This window comes from Podarcis bocagei (assembly GCF_964188305.1).
Source record: "Podarcis bocagei genome assembly, chromosome: 7".
In the NCBI taxonomy this organism is placed as follows: domain Eukaryota; kingdom Metazoa; phylum Chordata; class Lepidosauria; order Squamata; family Lacertidae; genus Podarcis; species Podarcis bocagei.
Window position 1 is genome coordinate 90,593,485 of NC_138132.1, and position 25,371 is coordinate 90,618,855.

Genomic DNA, 25,371 nt, shown 5'->3' on the forward strand with positions numbered 1-25,371 from the left:
AGCCTCTTGGGCTTGCTGATTGGAAGGTCAGCAGTTCAAATCCCCGCAATGGAGTGAGCTCCTGTTGCTCTGTCCCAGCTCCTGCCAACCTAGCAGTTCAACAGCATACCAGTGCAAGTAGATAAATAGGTACTGCTGTAAATGGTGTTTCTGTGCGTTCTGGCACACACCATAGTGTCCCATCGCACCAGAAGGAGTTTAGAATCATAGAATCCTAGAGTTGGAAGAGACCACAAGGGCCATCGAGTCCAACCCCCTGCCAAGCAGGAAACACCATCAGAGCACTCCTGACATATGGTTGTCAAGCCTCTGCTTAAAGACCTCCAAAGTAGGAGACTCCACCACACTCCTTGGCAGCAAATTCCACTGTCGAACAGCTCTTACTGTTTAGTCATGCTGGACACATGACCCAAAAAGCTGTCTGCAGGCAAATGCCAGCTCCCTCGGCCTGAAATCGGAGATGAGCGCCACATCTCATAGTCAATTTCAACTGGACTTAACTGTCCAGGGTCCTTTATCTTTTGTTGTTGTTGTTTAGTCGTTTAGTCGTGTCCAACTCTTCGTGACCCCCTGGACCAGAGCACACCAGGCACTCCTGTCTTCCACTGCCTCCCGCAGTTTGGACAAACTCATGCTGGTGGCTTCGAGAACACTATCCAGCCATCTCGTCCTCTGTTGTCCCCTTCTCCTTGTGCCCTCCATCTTTCCCAACATCAGGGTCTTTTCCAGGGAGTCTCCTCTTCTCATGAAGTGGCCAAAGTATTGGAGCCTCAGCTTCAGGATCTGTCCTTCCAGTGAGCACTCAGGGCTGATTTCCTTCAGAATGGATAGGTTTGATCTTCTTGCGGTCCATGGGACTCTCAAGAGTCTCCTCCAGCACCAGAATTCAAAAGCATCCATTCTTCGGTGATCAGCCTTCTTGATGGTCCAGCTCTCACTTCCATACATCACTACTGGGAAAACCAGAGCTTTAACTGTACGGACCTTTGTTGGCAAGGTGATGTCTCTGCTTTACCTTTACCTGCCACTTTAAACAGTCACGACTCCTTCCAAGCAATTCTGAGACCTGTAGTTTGTTAAGGATGCAGAGAGTCGTAAGGTAACTCCTATTCCTCTCCCAGAGCTACAGTTCCCTGAGTGCCTTAGCAACCAATTCTTCTTCACAGGGAACTCTGCCCAACAGCACCAGAGAGCCAAGTGGTTGTTTTGGGCAACAGCATTTTGGGCAAGACCAGTGAAAGAGAGGACCAGTGAAAGAGAGTAGCTTATCCCTTGCAGAGGATGGGGGCTGCTCAGGATGAGTGTGCTTCACCAGCATCCATCTAGGCTGGCAACTTGTGAGCCAGCAAGCTGCCTTTTGGCACAGGGATTGGAGAACCTGCATCTCTCCAACTGTCCTTGGACTATTGTTCACATCGTCCCTGGCCATTGGTTGTGCCGGCTGGGGTTGATGGGAGATGGAGTCCTACAGTGCTCCATCCTTGCCTTAGTAGGTCCAGTTTGGCCCAGTGGACAACGCTTGGCAAACCCTAACGAAGGAGGCTGTTTGCGCCTGCTCTTAAAGTGTGACACAGCCAGTTAACTGTGCTGAGGATGAGATCTGCTGTTAGGAGAGAGCACATTCATTGGGCATACAGAGTAGCTTGGCGTATCTGTTTATTTCTCGTTTCCTGCCCTCATCTACTAAGCAAGATGGTGATATAAGATTGTATTGCTATAAACGGCAGGGAATTCATTTCCGTTCTGCATCCTCCATCATACTTGTAGCAAAATCAGAAGTGTTCCGTACAAATAATGGCTTTCAGAGTAGACTATAGTGACTGCAGTGCTGTCCCTTTCCAAATTTGTAGAGTTCAATGCACTTTACAGAGCAACATTCCTTTTATAATAATGAGTGACTGTGGCAGAAGTGTTTTTCCCCATGCCAAGTGTCAAGCTGTATAATCATGGCAGTTCATGCTATGTGCCAAGACACATTCTGAACCAAAGAAGCCTCAAAATTCTCTGCTCAGAGTAAACAAGGCAGGTTTGCTTATTTTCTGCAAACTTTGCTTGGAATTAAGTGGAAAGATTTGCTCTGGAAGTGCCTCGCTCTTGCTCCTTGCTAATGGGATGAGGTTGCCAACTTCTCAAGTGACATCTGTAGCTGTGCCATAAACAGTGGCTTGAGATGCAAGAATTTGCAGGTGTTGTTTTTTAGGGCCTAGAGCCTGCTAATTTCTGCCTTTCAAGCAGTTGTAGATGGCAGTCAGGGGACAGGGGTCCCTTAGGGCAAGTGGGGTGCCGCTGCCCCACGAAACACTGTCTGCCCTCAATCCGTCACCACCTGCCTGCCTTCTTGCCTGCATCCATTCCAAAGGAATGGCACTGCTTGTCAGCTCTGTCCTCCTTAGTCTATGAGTCAGCTCTGCCTATCGTTGGCTCTGGCTCCTCCTACTGTTGGTTCCCTACAAGCCCAAATGGGCAGCACCCAATTGAGCAAATCTCTTTATGCTGAAGACTTTGGATGTAGAAGAGAGAGAGGAAAGAGGGAGTGTCGTCTCTGGCAACAGGACTTCAGCAGCCAGCATCCTTTAGGAAAACGATTTACTAATGAGCGGCCAAGGCTGAATTTTAGGGAATTTGTGGGTATTTGCCTTGGTTCTATTAATTTTGCATGCTTTACTCTATACATAGAATTCAAGAGGTTTTAGCATTTATTTTTTAATGGCCAGTGTTGTGCAGGTCATGTGACACCTGCAATGGAAATGGAGGTTGCCTGGAGATCACATCTACCTTTTAACAAGGTGTATGCAGGTGGGGCTGAAAGACAGAAAAAGATAGTGAGTGTAATGAGCTACTCTGCCTCCTGCTTTATTTGTGCATTAAAAAGTAAATGCACACTGTCTAGGTTGTCACTTAGCAACCTTACCTACTATGGTAGGAGGGGCAAAAAAACCCTCTCTCTTGCTTTTAGCAGACATGGGAAGCTGTTTTTCTGTGGAGGCAGCCCGTTGGTCCATCTGGCTTAAAGGTACCCCTGCCCGTAGGGGCCAGTCTTGCCAGACTCTAGGGTTGTGTGCTCATCTCACTCTATAGGCCGGGAGCCAGCACTGTCTGCAGACACTTCCGGGTCAAGTGGCCAGCGTGACAAGCTGCATCTGGCGAGCCAGCGCAGCACACGGAACGCCGTTTACCTTCCCGCTGGTAAGCGGTCCCTATTTATCTACTTGCACCCGGGGGTGCTTTCGAACTGCTAGGTTGGCAGGCGCTGGGACTGAATGACGGGAGCGCACCCCACCGCGGGGATTCGAACCGCCGATCTGACGATCGGCAAGTCCTAGGCGCTGAGGTTTTACCCACAGCGCCACCCGTGTCCCCATCTGGCTTACTACTGTCCATATCAGCCTTTGCTAGCCTTATGCCCTGCAGGTGTAGCTGGACTGCAACTGCCATGGGACTGGCAAAGGCTGACCTGTGTTGAGTGGCAGTAGATCCCAAGGAGTTTCAGAAAGGAGGGGGAGTGATGGGACTTTGGTGAGAATGAGGAAGCAGTGAAGTGGCAGCCATCTCTCTGCTGCATATACTTAGTTAAAGATCACAGTGTAATCTTTTGGTTGTCGCCTGGCCAACCCCCGATGCTTTTCCAATCTGGTAGCTTTTCAGAGGTTAAAGACTACAACTCCCTTCAGGCCCAGCTAGCAAAGCTACATGATGCTGGAGTTGATGGGAGCATAGCCATGCTGGCTGGGGATTATGGGAGTTGTAGTCCAAAGCATCTGGATGGTGCCAGGTTGGCAAGGGCTGTTTTCATGGGTAATGGCCAGCCTGTACTTAGTGTAACTGCACCACAAGCTTAAAATGCAATGACTTCATTCCTCTGCCACTGCATTCAAGGCTGCATTTGCACAGTGTGGCTCGCATCAGAGAGGGGACAGGGGTGTCTTCACCTGATGTGCATGACCTTTCTGGTACCCCCCAGGCCCACAGAAAATCCTATCCATGAAGCTGTTGTCTGCACACATGCACTCATCTAAGTATGCACAACGGCTGTCTCAAATGTACACACTATCCCTAAGTGGGAAGTGAAGGGGGCTTAATTTTTCTAGTTGGATTGAAGCTGGTTTGAGGGGGGAATGCATCAAGCAGCGGTACTTGTCAAGAAACTATGGGATTGATATAGATTGTGGCTGATATTGCAATATACCCACAGTCATACCCCTTTGTTGATCAGAGGGGACATTTGGTCTCTGAACTAAACACACTTGGAAAAATTATGCTGCCATTCAGATCATCCAGCCAGATCACCAACCAAAAGTCAGATCACTGAAAATTAGAGGAGACTCAAATCACTGCACCAGCTTTTGCCTCCGTCTTCACCTGTGTGCTGGAGAATGTGTAACGGTGGGGTTCTCTTAGCCCTTGTATGTACTCAGTGAATGTGATTTTTCTCCCACCCCCTTGTATGTACAGAATGATGTTTAGCAAAAAGAAAATGGGGAGGGGGGGGAGTCCTACAAGCTATTTTAACAATAAAAGATATTTTGTAATAAGTAAGTGTTGAGTCTCATTATGGGAAGGTATTTGTCTCGGTGCGGCCGTGAGTGGCTCAGCTGTTTGGTTTAATATGAGGTATAACGCTTTGTGCCCTCTAAAGAGGAGATAATATGAAGGAAATATTTTTTAAAGTTATCTTTCAAATTTTCTTGCACAAATTAAGAGTTTATTTTCTCTGAATGGGAATTGCAGTTGACAACAAGGGTGGACAGTGCAGGATTTAAGGAGTCTGGGTAGCAAGTCTGAGAAGGGAGGTACAGAATTTGCTAGGCTACTTCTAAATAATAATACTTTGCATTTACGCACCACAATTTTTGCCAACCTCATGTTCTCCAGGTGCTTTGGATCACAATTCCTGCCAGTCCCAGCCAGCCTGGCTGTATGTTTCTGAGTGCCTGAAGCTTGTTGTGGGTGGCTGCCTTTCTGACTAAGCAGGGCTACTATGAAGGAAGTGGGAACTAGAACTCCATGAGTGTTCTTAGAAAATAGTTCAAAGGGGCAGAGAGAGGACAAAGCTGCAGGCACCTGAGGGTGCAAATTCAGGTTGCGCAAGTAAAGGTGATTGGGAGTTCTTGCACAACAAACCCGCTTTCCCCCAGAAAGATCAGACTTTTTGCAAGACAAAAAATGATGGGGAAATGCAGTGGAAAGTGTGGGATACTAACCCTCGCTTTGACACAACTCTCTGTAAGCAAACTGGAATGTATGCTCAATAAACAGGTCACCAGGGAGCACCCTTGGTCTCGGGTTGGGTTTGTTAAGAGGTTGCAAAGGATTGCTAACTGGAGTTTCTGAATCCACACCAAATTATAACCCCCAGTTCCTTGGGGGAAATCATGACAGCTAGTGGATTGAAAACCAAGATACGGTGGTAGAACAGCTATGCCTGCTAAATGGGATTGCACCATCATTATTTGTTTTGCTGTCTCTCCTGGGGAGACATCTGTCCCTTTAGGACAGGCCAACAGAACTTGTGGCTGCAGGCCTGTGCTGATTTCAGTCTGGTGACTGGCAGAAATCCAACAGATGCAACTCTCCCTAACAGTGATGAGGAAAGTGTCATTTCTTTTATTTCTGCCTGTCATTAAGCTGCTGAAAGAGCTCCTGTGGATGATGTTGACCACAGTGTGATGACCGGTACATGACCTTGCTTGAAGTCAGCAATTGGCCATAACCTGATTCCTTCATTGACACCCCTCAGATACTTTCTGGAGACCTTTCTGTTTATTTAAAGATAAGCACACACATTTCAGTTTGCTGATAACACAGCTCTGCAATGTAACATGGGAAGAGAGCCGAGAAGAATGCTTGCAAAAATAATAAATATATACACATTTTTTTTAAAGAACAGAATGTTTCCATGGTCAAGATGAGTTATTTATAGCATTAACTACGAGCATCACATTCAAGGAGCCTCCAAGCCTTGGGCAATCTCAGAATCCAAATTGTTCTCAAGGAGCCTTGCATGTCAGCAGCTTGAGACCCAAGTGCTAATTATCTCTATAATCAGTGCTGCTCATTATCAGGGGTGGAGAAGCTTGTGTGGAGTGTCTGATACAGCTTTTCAGCACTTGGTTTCCTTCCTTTCCTTTTAACAGGCAGTGTATCAAGTTTCTAGACCTCAGGATTCCCTTATCTATTTGGGCTGCATTCCTACTGATAAATAAGGGGGTTGACTTTTGCTGCCAAACTCCCCAAGTGACTGAGTCCATGATCAGTCAGAGATGAATGGATGGAGTCAAGGATCCAGAGAAAGCAAGGCAGATATTTATTTTCTGTTGCAACAGAGTTCCCTCCCCTCCTTGCAAGGGGGCAGGAGAGACCAAGAGCAAAGCATGCAGGAACCTTTAAAGACTTTTGAAATGGCCCACCCTTTAGCCCAAGACCACCCAAAAAGCATACATAGAGGTGGTCTCCTACAAAAATTTGAGAGTGTTGCTTCTCCCCTGTCTGCCAGGATACCTGATAATGGTCTCTGAATGCATATCCCGGGTAGCTGGGCCATTCTTTTGAGATGGTAAATACTTCAGTTCCTGAATCTCCTATTTACAAATTCATACCTATTGATAGTCTGCTCAGCTTAACAGAAATTTGCCATTCTGGATTTGCAGGTAAGCCCCCCAGATTCCAGGCAGTATCATTAATGGGATTTGCAAGTGAAAAGACAATTGGAAAGCTTTCCTCATTTACTCTTACTGCAGAGGAACATTTTAGGTCACTTTGGGAGAGTCAAAATGGCTTCAGGATTGCTCTCCTGTAATATTTCGGATGTGTGGTTTATATACTTATGTACGAGTGTTTACCTTGTGCATTTATGAACATTTATTTTATACTGGATACCTTAGAATGCTTATAACACTATATTATCACAGAGCTGCAGGGTGGAAAGCAAAATGGTCAGCAGAAATAGCAACACATAGTTCAGGAAAACATGGTGACTTTAAATAGCTTCCAATCCGAGCCATTCAATGCCTGTCCCAAATAGAAGCGAATCTGGTGAAGTGCCAGGGGAAGCAACTTCCGTAAACACAAAGCAGCAACAGGAAATACCCGGTGTGGGGGGAGAGTGGGGGGCTCACGCAGCTTGAAGTGTTAATAAAAAATATTTCTCTTCCTTTCAATCTGAAAGATCCTAGTGGGAGGGAGAAGAAGCCATGTAGTGGCTTAAGGCTGTCTTCGGCAACCTGGTGCTTTCCAGATGTTTCTGAACTCTTCCTCCCGTCAGCCCCATCCAGGAAACCTGCTTAACTGTGACTACTACCGAACTGAAGAACTCTGGGATTTGTAGTCCTGTCCTGTGACAGAACCTACCAAAAATCCCTGCACTACAATTCCCAGGATCCTCTGGAGAGCATCGTGATAATTAAACTGGTTTGAAACTGTTTTAGATTTGCAGTGCAGTTTTCCCCATGCATTCTCCCTCCATGCAGAAAGCTGTGGGGTGAGCGGAGATTGAAGGACAGGCTGCAACTGTTATTTTCAAGTTTCTCATAGCAGAGCATGCATCCCTCTCAGGGGTTAAATCCTGAAGCTTGGGGGCTGGTGCTTTCCAGCATGCAACAACAGGCGCTATGGGAATATGTGCTCTGAGCAGGCAACAACTTCCCACACAGCTTCCCCGTTTTGCACTTCTGAGGGTTCCCACAGATCCTTGAGGAATCCCTTCCCCACCCCAGAGCAAAAGAGCAGCTGGCAACACCCACCGGCTCCTCCAAGTCACCTCACTGCCCCAAAGGTGGGTGCCACCACTTGAAACAGGCTAGGGGCTGTTTTCTTGGAAAGACCTGGAAACCTTGACTGTTGCCACTGGCTTTTCCTTGAAATTGGGTGGCCTCTTATATATATTACAGGGTGGAGGGAGGACAGAATAAGATACAGATTAGCATTTGCAGATTTATATGTAAATATGCAAATTTAGAAGTAATTACTATACCTCTTCATTCTTATGTCTGTTAATTGTGGGTGGACAAATTCGAGGCCCAACCCTCTGAACATCTCCCTTCTTAGGGTTATCCTCCCATAACGGTAAAGGGACCCCTGACCATTAGGTCCAGTTGCAGACGACTCTGGGGTTGAGGAGCTCATCTCGCTTTAGTGGCCGAGGGAGCCGGCGTACAGCTTCCGGGTCATGTGGCCAGCATGACTAAGCCGCTCCTGGCAAAGCAGCGCAGCGCATGGAAACACCATTTACCTTCCCACCGGAGCAGTACCTATTTATCTACTTGCACTTTGACATGGTTTCGAACTGCTACGTTGGCAGGAGCTGGGATCGAGCAACGGGAGCTCACCCCGTCGCGGGGATTTGAACCGCCGACCTTCTGATCGGCAAGCCCCAGGCTCTATGGTTTAACTCACAGCGCTGCCCTTTATCTTCCCACAAAGGACTATTATCTGGTAGCTCCTCTAACAGTGTCCTTTTAAAAGAAGGATCTATGGCCACCCCTACATTGAAGGGTTTTTAAATATATATTTCCAGTGCTCTTTGCTGCTTTGTTTGTTTGTTTGTTTGTTACATTTATATCTCAAGTTTTTTCTGAGGAGCACAGGGTAGAGTACATACCCCCCCCCCCGGTTTTGTCTTCACAACAACCCTGTGAGTTAGGTCACCCAGTGAGCTTCATTGAACCTTGGTCTCTCAGGTCCTAGTCCAACACTCTAACCACTACACCACACTGCATCTCTTTATGGTTTTTTTTTGTTCTGGGCTGGATAAGATCTGTTTGTTTTATCATTGCTGATTTATTAATTTTTGACCTGTGGTTGTATGGAACCCACTTGCAAGAGCTTTGAAATATTGCTTATAAATATTTTGAATGAATGAATGATGCTGTCCCTGGAGTTCAAAATCAGGGTTTCCTGCTGTTAAAAGGCGAAGGGTTCTCTTAAGTTGAGGACTATCATCACCACTGCATCCAGAGATGATGATGATGATTTATTAAATTTATATACCACCCTTTGCCTCCGACCACAAGGCAGTTTACAACATGCAGCACAAATGTCACTACATAATAATATCTATACAACACTAACATCAAAACAATTATATAAATACAATTATACAGCTCAGAATTATGAAATAAAATACAGATTATCATAGGAGCAACAGCATTAAAAATAAGGGAAGAGAAAGTCAGCAGCAAAATACAAAAAAACCAAAACAAAACAGTTCATGAATACAGAATATTCTCTCAAAGCTGGCTTTGAATCCTGGCTCCTCACAGAAAATGACAGACCCTCCAGCTGGCTTTCTTTGCCCACCTCCTCACCCTGGGAGTTCTTCACTTCCCTCTTACTCAGGGTCCTTCCACCAGATATCTACCTGCCACTTTTATGCGAGTGCAGCCTTTGGCCCTCAATGGTGTCCCAGAAGGGCCAACAACAGAGCGGTCATTTTCTAGAGTGTCTTCTCCTAGATTTGACTTCCACAAGCATTGGCCCTTCAGTGGGCAGGTTGCCACCGGCTGCAGCATGACCAGCCTTTCTCTTCTCATCCTAAAATACACCCTCAGGGTGGGTTGAGTCCAGTTTGCCCCTTTCTGTGCAGGGTACAGAATACTCTGGTGCCCTCCAAGCTCTTGAAACACCTCCAGGCCAGAATGTACACGTGGTTCCAATGTTGTCTCTGCACTCTGCCCCTGAGGACCTTCCCCTGGATCTGGGCAGCCCTGCCAGTGTGGAGGTGATGCGCCCAGTTTCCTTTTAATACTCCAGTTGGCATTCCCTTCACACCCCTCCAGAGGACAATACCACAGCATCCTGAGGAACTCCTGGCATCCTCTGCCTCCCTGTTTTTTTCCAGCCCCTATAAATAGATGGGTGTGTCTGTAATAACAACACTTCTGAGTCTTCACTTCATTAACTTCAGGAAACAAAAATGATCAAGGGACACAAAAGGACTACAATGCACTGGGCAGCAGAACAAACACTATATGTGTTTTTGTGTGTCTTAACTCATTTTAACTGGATTTTGTTTGCTGTTGTTGTTATCTTGGCGGTTGAGGAAGCAAACTCCCCAGCACAGATGGGCCTTTGTGTTAGATCCTGGAGGGCATTCAATTTCACCAGCATGTAGGAGCCGGGTCAATCACGCCATCTTAGGTACCCCAGTCATTTACCATGGTCAGTCCCTGGTGTCTCAGCACAGCACCCCTATTTGCCTTGGAGGGTTGATGGCTTCTACAGCAGCCTTCTCCATGTGAATGCCCTCCAGCTGTCTAGGACTACCACTCCCCAGTAGGCTGGAGGGCACCAGATTGGCAAAGAGAAGTTGGCTCTCAGAGTCCAGAGAGGTTGCCATTGTCTCTTAGCATGAGAACTAAGATATTTCCAGTGCGCAGCCATTTTTCACACTGCAGTTGCTGCCAAGGTAGATTGTCAGTTTTTCAATTTAACCTGCTGTAGGCCAGTTAACAGACGCAGAGCAAACTCTCCTTGGTGCCATGGAGTTTGAAAAGTTTGAGGGCAGGTCAACTTTTCATGAGCAGATGGAAGCCGGAGGGGTGAGTGGATCAGAGCACAGGCCTTAGCAAAAGCCTTTTGCTATCCTCTTTCTAGCTCAGGTTTGTATGGGAGGAAGGGCTCCATCTGTCCTCCCCCTGTTTTCTGCATGGCACAGTTTGTAAGGAGGGTCACCATCGCTAGTGGAGACATTTCCCTGCCTTTCCTATGACTCTGTTTTGTCCTCACTGACCCACATTCAGACAGATCAAGTTTGCAAACAGGATAAAAACAATTTTGTACTTGATAAACAATATGTAATTAAATATATGAGAGACGCGGGTGGCACTGTGATCTATTCTAAACCACAGAGCCTAGGGCTTGCAGATCAGAAGGTTGGCGGTTCGAATCCCCGTGACGGGGTGAGCTCCCGTTGCTCGGTCCCTGCTCCTGCCAACCTAGCAGTTCAAAAGCACCTCAAAGTGCAAGCAGATAAATAGGTACTGCTCCGGCAGGAAGGTAAACAGCATTTCCGTGCGCTGCTCTGGTTCGCCAGAAGCAGCTTAGTCATGCTGGCCACATGACCCGGAAGCTGTACGCCGGCTCCCTCGGCCAATAAAGCGAGATGAGCACCGTAACCCCAGAGTCGGCCAAGACTGGACCTAATGGTCAGGGGTCCCTTTACCTTTACCTTTTTAATTAAATATATGGAGTGTCACAATATATATGGAGTGTGTGAGTGTCTGTGTATGTATGACAGCAACCAATTATGGCAAACCATTGGTTTTTTAAATGCTTTTATGTATGAGCTACTTTGTTAGTAATATGCAATGGGAACTCTTTTAACCAGGTGGCTGTAAAAGGGATTAATCCATATCAGGACACCTTTTCACATTTTTAGTCTAACAAAAATGCTGTAGGGCAGCAGTTGAAGAAGGAGCAAAAAGGGTTTTCTTGTGTGTGTGTTTCTTGTGGCTGATTAGCTGTTTTCCCTGTGTAAAGGTCAGAGGGGGCAGGGTTTCTGTTGAGGCAGGGGATTAGCTGTGGGAGGAGCTTATCAGAGTTTGTAGGGCAGCGGCGCGCGCCTAGCGGCGCACGCAGTTATATCCATCTTTTAGATTTAGGGGAGCTAGTCTCAAACGTTTGTTGGGGGAGACCTAGGTTTTTTTTTTGTGGGCGAAGTTATTTGTCCTGTCTTCAAGCTTTTTATGATGGAGGACCTCTGTAGCCACCCCCAACAACACGATCTCAAGATGGAAGGGGAGGGAACAGCTGCAGTCGCCTGCGATTCCTGCGCAATGTTTGCCATCTTGCCAAAGGTTGCAGGCAGCTTCACCTGCAGCAATTGCATGTTGATTGCCCTTTTAAAAGACAAAGTCCAGCAACTGGAGGAACGTGTAGCTACGCTCCAAAGAATTAGAGAGCTGGAGCTCTTCTTGGAAGCAACAGAGCACACCGTCCCCACCAAGGAGGAGACAGGGGACTCCCCTGAGAAGGAGGCTAGTTCATCAACACAGGAGCCAGATATATGGAGAAACGTGACTCAAAGAAGTAGGAGGCCCAGGGTTCACTCTGATTGTTTAGAAATACACAATCGCTTTGAGGTCCTCTCCCCTAGCATGGAAGACGAAGAGCAGACTCCATTTGAGGATCTCTCCCTCATTACAGTCGATCAGGTATATGAAGACGAGCAGCAAAGTCAGTCCTCAGGGAATGTGCAGGCGACCTTGGAACGGACAGCTCACGGAAGAACCCCGACCAAACCCAAGAGGAGGCGTGTAGTGGTGATAGGGGATTCCCTACTGAGGGGAACAGAAGCAGTGATCTGTGGGCCTGACAAGATGTCTCGGGAAGTGTGCTGTCTCCCCGGGGCTAAGATCCAAGATGTAACTGAACGACTGCAAGGAATCATAAAACCCACTGACAAATACCCCTTCCTCTTGGTTCATGTGGGAACCAATGACACTGCAAGCAATAGCCTCCAGAAGATCAAAAGAGACTACGAGGCTCTCGGCAGGAAATTGAAGCAACTAAATGCACAAATTGTCATCTCGTCTGTCCTCCCAGTTGAACGACGTGGCCCAGGGAGAGAGGGGGAAAATAGTGGAAGTGAACAGCTGGCTTCGCAAATGGTGTAAACAGGAACGGTTTGGATTCTTAGATCACGGACTGCAGTTTCTTGAAGATGGACTTCTGGCAAGTGATGGGCTGCACCTCACAACGGTTGGGAGGAATGTTTTTGCCAAAAATCTCAGAAATCTCATCAGGAGGGTTTTAAACTGACTAATGTGGGGGAGGGAGACAGTGCTCCTGAAGGTAGGAGTCTATCAATTAATGAAGATGATCATCCAAATGTCATAGACCAAATGGAGCAAACAGCACGCAGACCTAGTGGTGGGAGGAAAAAATCCTTAAATAAGAGACACGGGGGAATGATTAATGGACTTCAATGTCTGTACACTAATGCGCAAAGCATGGGAAATAAACAAGATGAGCTTGAGCTCTTGGTACAGCAAACTAAATATGACATAATAGGCATCACTGAAACCTGGTGGGATAAGTCCCACGATTGGAATGTAATAATGGGGGGATACAATCTATTTCAGAGAAACAGACCAGACAAGAAAGGAGGAGGAGTGGCGTTATATGTCAGGGATGTGTATACCTGTGAAGAGATCCAAGATTTAGAACCTCAAAGCCAATGTGAGAGCATTTGGGTCAAAATTAAGGGAGAGAAGAATAACAGAGACCTCATTGTGGGAGTTTACTATAGATCCCCAAGCCAAACGGAGGACATAGATGATGCCTTCCTGGAACAGATGGCCAAGCATGCAAAAGGAAGGGAGATAGTAGTAATGGGGGACTTCAATTACCCGGATATTTGTTGGACGTCAAACTCAGCCAAGAGCATAAGGTCAAACAGATTCCTCACTGGCCTTGCAGACAACTTCATTGTCCAGAAAGTGGGAGAAGCAACAAGAGGAACAGCCATTTTAGATCTGGTCCTAACCAATGTTGATGACCTGGTTAGTGGGGTAGAAGTGGAAGGATCATTAGGCGCGAGTGATCATGCTCTTCTGAAGTTTACTATACAGCGGAAAGGAGCAGCCAAGCATACTAGGACTCAATTTCTTGACTTTAAGAAAGCCGACTTCATAAAACTTAGGGAAGTGCTGGGTGAGATCCCATGGACAGCAATGCTAAAAGGAAAGGGAGTTCATGATGGCTGGGAGTTTGTTAAGAGGGAGATAGTAAAAGCACAACGTCAGGCAATACCAATGAGACGGAAACATGGAAGGTGCCTAAAGAAGCCAGGGTGGCTATCTAAAGAACTTTTAACTGAATTAAGATTAAAAAAGGATGTGTACAAAAAATGGAAAAGGGGGGAAACCACCAAAGAGGAATTCAAACAAATAGCCAGCACGTGTAGACACAAAGTCAGAAAAGCTAAAGCACAGAATGAACTCAGGCTTGCTAGAGAGGTTAAAAGCAACAAAAAAGGCTTTTATGGGTATGTTCGTAGCAAAAGGAAGAACAAAGAAACAGTGGGGTCACTCAGAGGAGAAGATGGTGAAATGCAAACAGGGGACACAGAAAGGGCTGAACTCCTCAATGCCTTCTTTGCCTCAGTCTTCTCCGATAAAGAAAACAATGCCCGACCTGAAGAATTTGGAGCAAATGATTCAGCAAAGGAAACACAGCCCAGAATAACTAAGGAGACAGTACAAGAATATTTGGCTAGTTTAGATGTATTCAAGTCTCCAGGGCCAGATGAACTGCATCCAAGAGTATTAAAAGAACTGGCAGATGTGATCTCAGAACCACTGGCAGTCATCTTCGAGAAATCCTGGAGAACAGGCGAAGTCCCGGCAGACTGGAGGAGGGCAAATGTTGTCCCTATTTTCAAAAAGGGGAAAAGAGAGGACCCAAATAATTACCGCCCAGTCAGTCTGACATCAATAGCAGGGAAGATTCTGGAGCAGATCATTAAGCAAACAGTCTGTGAGCACCTAGAAAGGAATGCTGTGATCACCAATAGTCAGCATGGATTTCTGAAAAATAAGTCATGTCAGACTAACCTGATCTCATTTTTTGACAGAATTACAAGCCTGGTAGATGAAGGGAACTCAGTGGATATAGCCTACCTTGATTTCAGTAAGGCATTTGACAAGGTGCCCCATGATATTCTTGTAAAGAAGCTGGTAAAATGCGGTCTTGACTCTGCTACCACTCAGTGGATTTGTAACTGGCTGACTGACCGAACCCAAAGGGTGCTCATCAATGGTTCCTCTTCATCCTGGAGAAGAGTGACTAGTGGGGTGCCACAGGGTTCTGTCTTGGGCCCGGTCTTATTTAACATCTTTATCAACGACTTGGATGATGGACTCAAGGGCATCCTGATCAAATTTGCAGATGACACCAAACTGGGAGGGGTGGCTAACACCCCAGAGGACAGGATCACACTTCAAAACGACCTTGACAGATTAGAGAACTGGGCAAAAACAAACAAAATGAATTTTAACAGGGAGAAATGTAAAGTATTGCACTTGGGCAAAAAAAATGAGAGGCACAAATACAAGATGGGTGACACCTGGCTTGAGAGCAGTACATGTGAAAAGGATCTAGGAGTCTTGGTTGACCACAAACTTGACATGAGCCAACAGTGTGACGCGGCAGCTAAAAAAGCCAATGCAATTCTGGGCTGCATCAATAGGAGTATAGCATCTAGATCAAGGGAAGTAATAGTGCCACTGTATTCTGCTCTGGTCAGACCACACCTGGAGTACTGTGTCCAGTTCTGGGCACCACAATTCAAGAAGGACACTGACAAACTGGAACGTGTCCAGAGGAGGGCAACCAAAATGGTCAAAGGCCTGGAAACGATGCCTTATGAGGAACGGCTAAGGGAGCTGGGCATGTTTAGCCTGGAGAAGAGGAGGTTAAGGGGTGATATGATAGCCATGTTCAAATATATAAAAGGATGTCACATAGAGGAGGGAGAAAGGTTGTTTTCTGCTGCTCCAGAGAAGCGGACACGGAGCAATGGATCCAAACTACAAGAAAGAAGATTCCACCTAAACATTAGGAAGAACTTCCTGACAGTAAGAGCTGTTCGACAGTGGAATTTGCTGCCAAGGAGTGTGGTGGAGTCTCCTACTTTGGAGGTCTTTTAGCAGAGGCTTGACAACCATATGTCAGGAGTGCTCTGATGGTGTTTCCTGCTTGGCAGGGGGTTGGACTCGATGGCCCTTGTGGTCTCTTCCAACTCTATGATTCTATGATTCTAAATAAGCTTGAGGTAATTGCAAAAGGTGTTTTATTTAATGTTAAAAAAGCGAAGCTGTTACTCTACAGTACTCAAATAGTTTGGATGAAACTTAATTAGTGCTACAGATACTATTAAGTGAAAAAAGCCATATGCCCAACACCTGAGTTTTACCATTTTTAGCAAAGAAGGAAGTCTGTTGGGTCCTTGTGACCAAGGCAGATGATCCAGGTGGGCTTGGAGAGGTGGAGGGCTGTGGAAGATTCCCCACCTCCTGTACTGCAGTGTTGGCATTTCTGCAGTCTGGGGATCCTTCTTCAGCTCATCATGCCCATTTTTCAAGGTGCGCAATCAGAATTTTGGGAAGGTTCCATTCCAAAGGCTGGGGGAGCCAAATAACCAGTGTGCAGGTCAGTACAGGGCTGGCCCACCCATGTGGTGAGGTGAGGTGACCGCCTGAGGTGGCAGGATCCACATGGGCAGCAAATCCCAAATAGATGTTTATCCCACCCCATTGTTTCTGATGTAGAGGTTCAATCACCCCTTCTTCCTTTGTGAGTAGGAGAGTGGGGTCACCATTTTGCGGTTCATCTCATGTACCAAAATGTATTTGGCCAGTAGCAGCAAAATGCAACAAATCCATCCTGCACTGTCACCATAATTCCAAGTGTTAAGTTGTGGGTGAACATATCAGACGACACAGCGATTCTCCAATCAGCTCTTGTTTATTCACAGGCCAGAACAGAACTGAACTGAAGGGTTCAGCCAGCCTGCTTATATAGAGCTCCAGTACAACGTAATTGTAACAACTTTCTGTAACTATCCAATCACTGAATGTCACTTTCGATCCCTTATTTGCATATGTGGACCTGAACTATCTACAGTATCCACCCGCTGGCCCAGGGTGAGAACTTCAGTACATAACACCAAGAGACTGTGCAGTTGCCAGGTTTGACAAGCTAGCAGCGGGGCCTGATGCTGGATCCTATTTCCTTCTTTGTAGGGCAGTTTGGAAGCTGTTTTACAGTGAGCCAGTGCACTGCTCAACTAGCTCCATATGGACTTGCAGCGTCTCTCCCGGGCTTCACACTGGAGACTTTGCAGCTGTATTAGAAATGCTGGAGAACAACCAGGGGCCTTTTGCTTATGTGACCCCTCCAACACCTCCTCCTGCTGTTTTTCCAAGCAGTGCATTCTCTTCATTATTATTTCAAGTATTTTCTTTTATCTTGCTCTTCAGCATAAAATAGAAATGCTCCCATGGAATCATACTGTCAGGGGTTCAGGAGCAGAGGCAAGGGCAAGGGAGGAAACAGAGAGCGAGGGGGAGGAGGCAGAAGAAAAGATGAGTGATGACGACGACCCGAGATCTCCGAGTCTTTCCAGTGAATCAGAAGATTCACAGAAAGGAGCACCAGTGGCCAGGGCAAGGGGGGAGCCTAGGGGGACACCCCAGGAAGATAGAGCCAGAGGGGACTCAGAGGAGAGCAGTTGGAAATCGGGACCAGCGTCATCGCCAGAGAGCAGGGAAGAGGAAGGGCGCCAGGGATCAAGCGCTGGCAGCTCACAACAGGGGGGAGGGCACGAGTCAGGAGTGGCCACACCTCCATCGGGGAGCGAAGAAACGGTCAGACGGAAAGTGGAAGGTTGGGCGCGCGCGCCAAGTTCAAATGCACAGGAAAGTGACGCAGTAGGCAGCCCAGAAAGGGAGCCAGGTCCTAAAGCCCGGCGCAAGGAGACAGGAGGGTCCGGGGGGTCGGCGTCAGAAGAATCCCGGAAGGAAGAGACCCCGGGGGGCAGAGGGACCCAGAGGAGAACAGTCAGGCGGAAAAGGTGGAGCAGGGCTAGGATATTAAGTTGGTGCACAAGGGGCGGAGACTCAGACGGAGCTTCGCCGATCTAACCACTAGACGTAGAGTTGCACGCAGCAGCTTGAGAATGGAAACTGTAACTCAATAAAGACTTTTACTTAATGATCGCTGGCTAGCGTGATCCTCTGTGAGCTAGGATCTGGAAGCAGCTCTGACAGTAAGCTCCGTCTCTTAATTGTGGGCATCTACGGCCTCAAGGAGAGGAGAGAAAGCGGGTGCCTACTAGCGAGCTCACGAACGGCAGACAACATGACGGCTGAGCAGCAGATAGCGGAACTCAGAGAAGCAGTGTCACAACTGAATGCCGAGGCTCTTGCATCCAGGAAGAGAGAGGAGGAGGCAGCTGCCGCCTACAGGGATCTCCAGGTCAGGTTGGAAATGCTTACGAAGCAAGGGCAACTGACACCCAAACAGGAGGGAATTGGGTTGGGGAGACGAACAGGCGGTCTGGTCTCTCACTTCGATGGGAACCTGCAACAGTACCCCAACTTTAGAGCAGATGTAATGTGTGCACTGCAACTGCTGAACAAAGACTTTAGAGATGAGCAAGAGAAAGTGGGATTCATCATGTCCCATTTGCATGGAGATGCTAAAGCATGGCTGCGCAATTTGTGGAGGGATAAGGATCCGGCGCTCCAAAATGCGGATGCCTTTATTAAAGCGATGGATGGGTGCTTTTTATCAAGCATTGACGTGGATCTTGCTCGGCAGCAGATACATGGACTGAAGCAAGGGAGGGCCAGCGTAAGGCAGTACCATGCCCGCTTTTTCGCCTTAGTCAGTGCCCTGGAATGGGACAGAGATTCGGCTCCTGTAAGAGACCTGTTTTGGGAGGGATTGCACGGCTCGGTTAAAGATGAAATTGCGAGGGGGGAGAGACCCCGGACCACGCAGGAGATCGTTCAGAGGGCGCTGGCGGTGGGGGTGCGGCTGGAAGAACGTCCGTGGAGCAGGGACGAAGGGCGTGGAGGGCGCGAACCAGCCAGGGGCTCCTCCTTCCTTCCCAGAGAAGCAGCGCGTGCGCAATCCACGCCTCCGCCAGGAGGAGGGGTGGAACCTATGGAGGTTGGAAGTGCAAGGGCTCAGTCAGCAGCCAGAGCCCTAGCACCGGCAGCAGTGAAAGCGAAGCCTCCTAGAGGGAACAGGAAGTGTTACATCTGCGATGATCCACAGCATATGGCGAAAGAGTGTCCCCGGAGGCTCCACAAGCACACTGCAGCTTCAGCAATGGTAACTGCAGCAACGCAGCAGGGAAACGACGGAGTCTGGCTGGAGGAAGAGGCACTGGGGCCCAGCCAGACGTGTCAGTGAAGCAGTCCCCAGAGATTTTACAGCCCATGGACCCCCTCCCGCCCAAACCAGTAGTGAGGCTCACCGCATCGCTCCAGCTGCCCAATGGAATCACCATGGACGTCCCAATCACCATTGACTCAGGAAGCAATGCGGACTTTATAGGGCAGGACTTTGTCGACCGGCACGCTATACAGTTGCTGCCTGCCACGCTGCCCCTGCAGGTTGTCACGGTGGATGGCAGGGAGCTGCTAGGGGGGCAAGTGGTGCAGCAGACGCCACCAATGGTGATGCGACTTGGGAATCACAGGGAAATCATCAGCTTCAACGTCACTCAACTATCGGACACGCCCATTGTATTGGGTATGAGTTGGCTGGACAAGCACAGCCCAACGCTGGCTTGGTACCAGAGGCAGCTGACCTTCGGCTCTTCCTTTTGTGCTGAACACTGCATCGTGCCCCGGCAGGAAGGAGAGGAAGAGGAGTCACAGCTGCAGCTAGGCACGCTGCAAGCGGTTCCCCACAAGTACGCAGAATTTTTGGAGGTTTTCTGCGAGAAGGAGGCAGACAGGCTACCCCCCCACAGACCATATGACTGCAAAATTGACCTGCTGCCGGGGGTGGCGCTGCCCAAAGGGAAGCTGTATTCCATGTCTGAGGACGAACTGCAGGAACTCAAAGAGTTCATAGATCATAATTTGGAGCGCGGTTTCATCCGAGAGTCCAAGGCAGCGGGGGGCAGTCCTGTATTCTTTGTTAAGAAGCGAGACACGCCCCAAAAGAGGCTTGTGGTGGACTATCGCATCTTAAACAGTGTGACCAAGCCATCGGACTTCCCCATGCCCCGAATCGACGACCTCTCGCAAAGGTACGGAAGGGCAGCGTGTTCACCAAGTTGGACCTGCGAGGGGCGTACAACCTCATTCGCATGCGGGAAGGAGATGAGTGGAAGACAGCCATGTTCACGCCCCTGGGCACCTACGAATATAGAGTTATGCCTTTTGGATTGCAAAATGGCTCCCACGTTTTTCAAGCGTTCATGCATCACGTGTTGGCGGGGCTCCTCTACAAGACGTGCGTCTGTTTCTTGGATGACATCCTGATCTTTTCGGAATCGCAGCAGGAGCATGACGGACACGTCAAGGAAGTGCTGAGCAGGCTACAGCAGCATAGGCTTTACGCCAAGCTGGAGAAGTGCCAATTCGACGTGACGGAGGTGGATTTCCTGGGCTACAAGTTGTCTGACAAGGGGCTCGCCATGGACAGCGCCAAGGTTCGAGCAGTGTTGGATTGGAAAAGCCCACGCAACCGGAAGGAGGTCCAACGGTTTGTCGGCTTCGCGAACTTCTATCGCAAGTTTATCAAAGGCTTTGCCATGCAGACAGCGGCCATCACTGACACGCTTAGCTCCAAGAAAAAGAAGTTCATCTGGACAGAGCAGGCGGAGCAGTCCTTTCAGGCACTCAAGCGTCTCTTCACGTCGGAAGAGCAGCTGCTTCATGTCAACCCCAGCAGGCCGATGAGGGTGGAGACAGACGCTTCAGACAGAGCCGTGGGAGCAGTCCTGCTGCAGAAAGACCCGCAGGGGGTTTGGAGGCCGGGAGCGTTTTACTCCAGGAAGCTCAGCAAGTCCGAACAGAACTACACCATCTGGGACAGGGAGTTGCTGGCCATTCATGCAGCGTTCAAAGCGTGGAGGCACTTCCTGATCGGCGCCAAGCACACGGTGCAGGTCTGCACGGACCACAAGAATCTGGAGCACTGGCGCACGGCACAGTTCCTGAACCAGAGGCAGATACGTTGGGCTGAGTTCTTTGCGAACTTCGACTTCCGAATAGAATATGTCCCGGGGGACACCAACATCATGGCGGATGCTCTCTCCCGTAAGCCGCAGTATCTGGAGGAGGCAACGCCAGCGGCCGCCATGCACATCTTCGCACCAACAGTGTGGGCGTGCGCTGCGGCAACAGTTGACCTGGAGGCGGTGAGACGAGCGTTGCAGGATGACTCCTTCGCGCAAGCAAAGATGGCAGAGGTGCACAGGGGCACGGCAGCGACCGACGAGTTCCAGCTGCGAGATGGATTGCTCATCCGTAAAGGGGCCATCTACGTGCCGGGAGACGAACTTCGCGCCAAGGTACTGCAGCAGCTGCACGACGCGCCCACTGCCGGGCACTTTGGCAAGGAGAAGACGGTGGAATTAGTCTCCAGAGACTTCTGGTGGCCCGGAATGAGAGGGGAGGTCGCGGACTACGTAGCGAGGTGTGACACCTGCCAGAGAGCCAAACCGGTGCACAGACCGCCGGCCGGACTGTTGGAACCGCTGCAAACTCCGGTCGAACCATGGGAGAGAGTGGCCCTGGACTTTGTCACGGATTTGCCCAGCTCGAGGGGCAAGACGGCCGTGCTGGTGGTGGTGGACTTGTTCTCCAAGATGGCACATTTCATTCCGTGTGCGAAGGTGGCCACGGCGGAACAAACCGCCAAACTGTTCATAGACCACGTGTTCAAGGTTCACGGTCTGCCACGGTCTATTCTGTCCGACCGAGGGCGACAGTTCATTTTGAACTTCTGGCAGAAGCTGATGGGCTTCCTGAACGTCAAGATCAACCTGGCGTCGGCTAGACACCCGCAGACCAACGGGCAAGCGGAGCGGGTCAATGCCATCATGCAGCAGTACCTGCGATGTTATGCGAATCAACAGCCTGCGACGTGGGTGGATTACCTGCCTCTCGCCGAGTTCGCCTACAACAACACGAAGCACGTGTCCACGGGGGTCACGCCGTTCTTCGCCAACAACGGGAGGCACCCCAGAACCTTCCCGGGACTGGAAAGAATGGGGGAGGGGGAGCCGCAGACAGCAGATGCGTTCGCGTCGGAGTTGCAGGAGGTCCACGATCAACTGCGGCGGCACCTGGAGCTGGCCAAACACGCATACAAGGTACAAGCGGACAAACACAGAAGGGTTGGAGAAGAGATCCATGTGGGAGACTGGGTCTGGTTAGCAGCCCACGCAGTGCCGGCCAGGTCGTTGGCGAAGAAGAAACTAGGGCATAAGCAACTGGGGCCCTACCAAGTCGAAGAGCAGGTCAACCCGGTGGCTTTCAGGCTGGCGCTTCCGGAGGGCTCCAGGATGCATCCGGTGTTCCACAGATCGGTGCTCACTCCCTACAAGGCCCCGCACAGGTTTCAGGAACCAGGAACGGCACCGAGTCCGCTCAGAGAGAGAACCGGGCACGCGGGAGTGGCACAGGAGGAGCGCATCAACGAAGTCACGGAGATTTTGGACTCCAGATGGGGGGAAGAGGGGGTAGAATACCTTCTCGCCAAGGAGGGCACCCCAGCCAGTGCCAACAGCTGGGTGCCGGGCTACGCTTTGGACGAACCTCTGCTCAAAGAAGAGTTTCATGCCCTCTTCCCGCATAGGCCAATGCCAGAAGACTTTTTCGACGACTGGCTTTTCACGCCCACGCTTTCAGCCAGCACGTTCCGGGGGTTCGACTCGGAGGAGGAACCGACACGAGACGCCCGTTCCCCGGAGGGGTCACCCTCGGGATCTGCCTCAGAACCCTCGTATTGGTGGGACGATAGACCAGAGGAGCAGTGGCGCAGAAAGTGGCTGGAGGGTCCAGGACGAGCAACGCCGCCAGAAGGAAGCGAGGGAGAGACGGACATGGAAGTTTTCGGGGACGACCCGGGTTTCGAGCACGGCGGCACAGAGATGGAAGCGGAGGTGACCGTCGTCGACGAGAGCAGGGAGGAAGAACCGGAAGACTTCAGATGGAGGCCCGCCACGGGAAGCGAACTGTATCCGACATTCGTCCCCCTGACACAGCAGCACCCAGCTCCCGCACCGGAAGGAGGGGAGGGGGGAAGAGGGGGCTTCGAGGGGGGGATGGATGTCAGGGGTTCAGGAGCAGAGGCAAGGGCAAGGGAGGAAACAGAGAGCGAGGGGGAGGAGGCAGAAGAAAAGATGAGTGATGACGACGACCCGAGATCTCCGAGTCTTTCCAGTGAATCAGAAGATTCACAGAAAGGAGCACCAGTGGCCAGGGCAAGGGGGGAGCCTAGGGGGACACCCCAGGAAGATAGAGCCAGAGGGGACTCAGAGGGGAGCAGTTGGAAATCGGGACCAGCGTCACCGCCAGAGAGCAGGGAAGAGGAAGGGCGCCAGGGATCAAGCGCTGGCAGCTCACAACAGGGGGGAGGGCACGAGTCAGGAGTGGCCACACCTCCATCGGGGAGCGAAGAAACGGTCAGACGGAAAGTGGAAGGTTGGGCGCGCGTGCCAAGTTCAAATGCACAGGAAAGTGACGCAGTAGGCAGCCCGGAAAGGGAGCCAGGTCCTAAAGCCCGGCGCAAGGAGACAGGAGGGTCCGGGGGGTCGGCGTCAGAAGAATCCCGGAAGGAAGAGACCCCGGGGGGCAGAGGGACCCAGAGGAGAACAGTCAGGCGGAAAAGGTGGAGCAGGGCTAGGATATTAAGTTGGTGCACAAGGGGCGGAGACTCAGACGGAGCTTCGCCGATCTAACCACTAGACGTAGAGTTGCACGCAGCAGCTTGAGAATGGAAACTGTAACTCAATAAAGACTTTTACTTAATGATCGCTGGCTAGCGTGATCCTCTGTGAGCTAGGATCTGGAAGCAGCTCTGACACATACGAATAAATAATGACGCCAAAGGCAGACTAAATGTCTTTCCCTCTGCAGTGTTGGATGGTAGGTTGAGAGGAGTTCCCTACCAGGACAGACTTTGCTCGTGTGCTCAAGACATCGATTCCATAAAGCATATTTTGTTGCATTGTGCAAAATATGAGCAGGCCAGGGCTGAAGTGATATTACCCTTGCTGGTACCTTTCCCGGGAAAATCAGAGGCTCACTATGTCAGGTTCCTACTGGAAGACCGGACAAATGCCAGAATGTTAGCAGTGGCAAAGTTTTTATCGGTGGTTGCAAGAAGAAATGAGCCCTATATTCTAAACAATATGCTTGATTAATCTGGAGGTAGGCTGTATGAATTGTGTATTGATTTGTAATGATTTGTTGGGTCTCTGGACCGTAATAAAGATTGATTAATTTATTGATTGATAAATAATGATTAGAAGAAATACATGTTATCTTTGTATATCTGATTATTTAAACTGTCTTAAGTGTTTATTACAGTTATTTTTTATTATATTTTTATTCCTAGTTTTTTGCTTTTGCTTTTTTATCTTTAGTCAATATGTTTGTATATTTTGCTTTGTATTTGCATAACAACTCAAAAAAAAAAAAAATGCTCCCAGAGAGCTAACAAATGATCAGACAGTTCTGCCTCTCGGGATTACTTCCAAGAATCATAGAATCATAGAGTTGGAAGAGACCACAAGGGCCATCGAGTCCAACCCCCTGCCAAGCAGGAAACACCATCAGAGCACTCCTGACATATGGTTGTCAAGCCTCTGCTTAAAGACCTCCAAAGTAGGAGACTCCACCACACTCCTTGGCAGCAAATTCCACTGTCGAACAGCTCTTACTGTCAGGAAGTTCTTCCTAATGTTTAGGTGGAATCTTCTTTCTTGTAGTTTGGATCCATTGCTCCGTGTCCGCTTCTCTGGAGCAGCAGAAAACAACCTTTCTCCCTCCTCTATGTGACATCCCTTTATATATTTGAACATGGCTATCATATCACCCCTTAACCTCCTCTTCTCCAGGCTAAACATGCCCAGACAGGGCATAAAAGGAAAAGGAACTGGGAGCGAGGAGGAAGGGAAAGAAAACCATTTCTTAGTTACAGTTCTTGTAATGACCACCTGGAATGGAAATATTTTAAGGAGAGGTAGAGAAGCCAAAAGGAGCAGGCTCCAGATTGCCAGTATTTCAACTCAGCACATATTGGAGCTTTAGGTTACTGCAAATAAAGTGAATTAAAGGGCTCTGTCTCCCTGCCATGACAAATCCACTTTTTTATTTTAAAAATGCTTTTATTCAAGATTTTCTTGAACCTCGAAAGTACGTACAGTGTCTCTGTTTTCTGTTCATAGACTCTTCTACAGATCAGTTATATTTGATGTGTGAGACACTAATGTTATACTGTATAAGGTTGAGGAAGATGAGAGAGAGGGTTGGGGTAGCAAATCCACTTTTAAAAAAGAAACAGACTTCTTGTGGTTTGTAAAGTGATAGGGAATGCATTGGCAAGTGTAGGGTGCATGAATGACTAACTGAAATATGTGTATACACCACACCAAGAAAATCAGGACGAATGCTTATTGTCCTATAACCTATAATCTAACCTCTCTGTAAGCTTTGTGCAAGTAAATTAAGAAGTAACTGGTTGTCTGGAGAAGCCCCTGGCCTTTCAGCAGAGCTGATGGAGACGCCCTCTTTAAAGTCTGCTTCCTAAGCTGTTCCCAAGTTGTTCCCAAGTTCCTCATCTCCCTCCTCCTCCTGTAGTAGCCAAATGGCTGCAGATGACAATTGAGGGAGCTGG

The 25,371-nt window shown here is 49.0% G+C and overlaps 1 protein-coding gene across 4 annotated transcripts in view; it reads left to right on the plus strand.

Moving 5' to 3' along the window:
- ADRA2B (adrenoceptor alpha 2B) overlaps window positions 1-25,371 on the plus strand; it is a 115,179-nt gene that overhangs the window by 11,119 nt on the left and 78,689 nt on the right. The window contains exon 2 of one of the 4 annotated variants that reach the window (XM_081200979.1): window positions 16,475-17,005. The exons of the other annotated variants lie outside the window; for them this stretch is intronic. The gene's annotated coding sequence lies outside the window, so the exon portion shown is untranslated. Of the gene's footprint in view, window positions 1-16,474; window positions 17,006-25,371 lie in introns of those variants that run through there. 4 annotated transcript variants of the gene reach the window in all.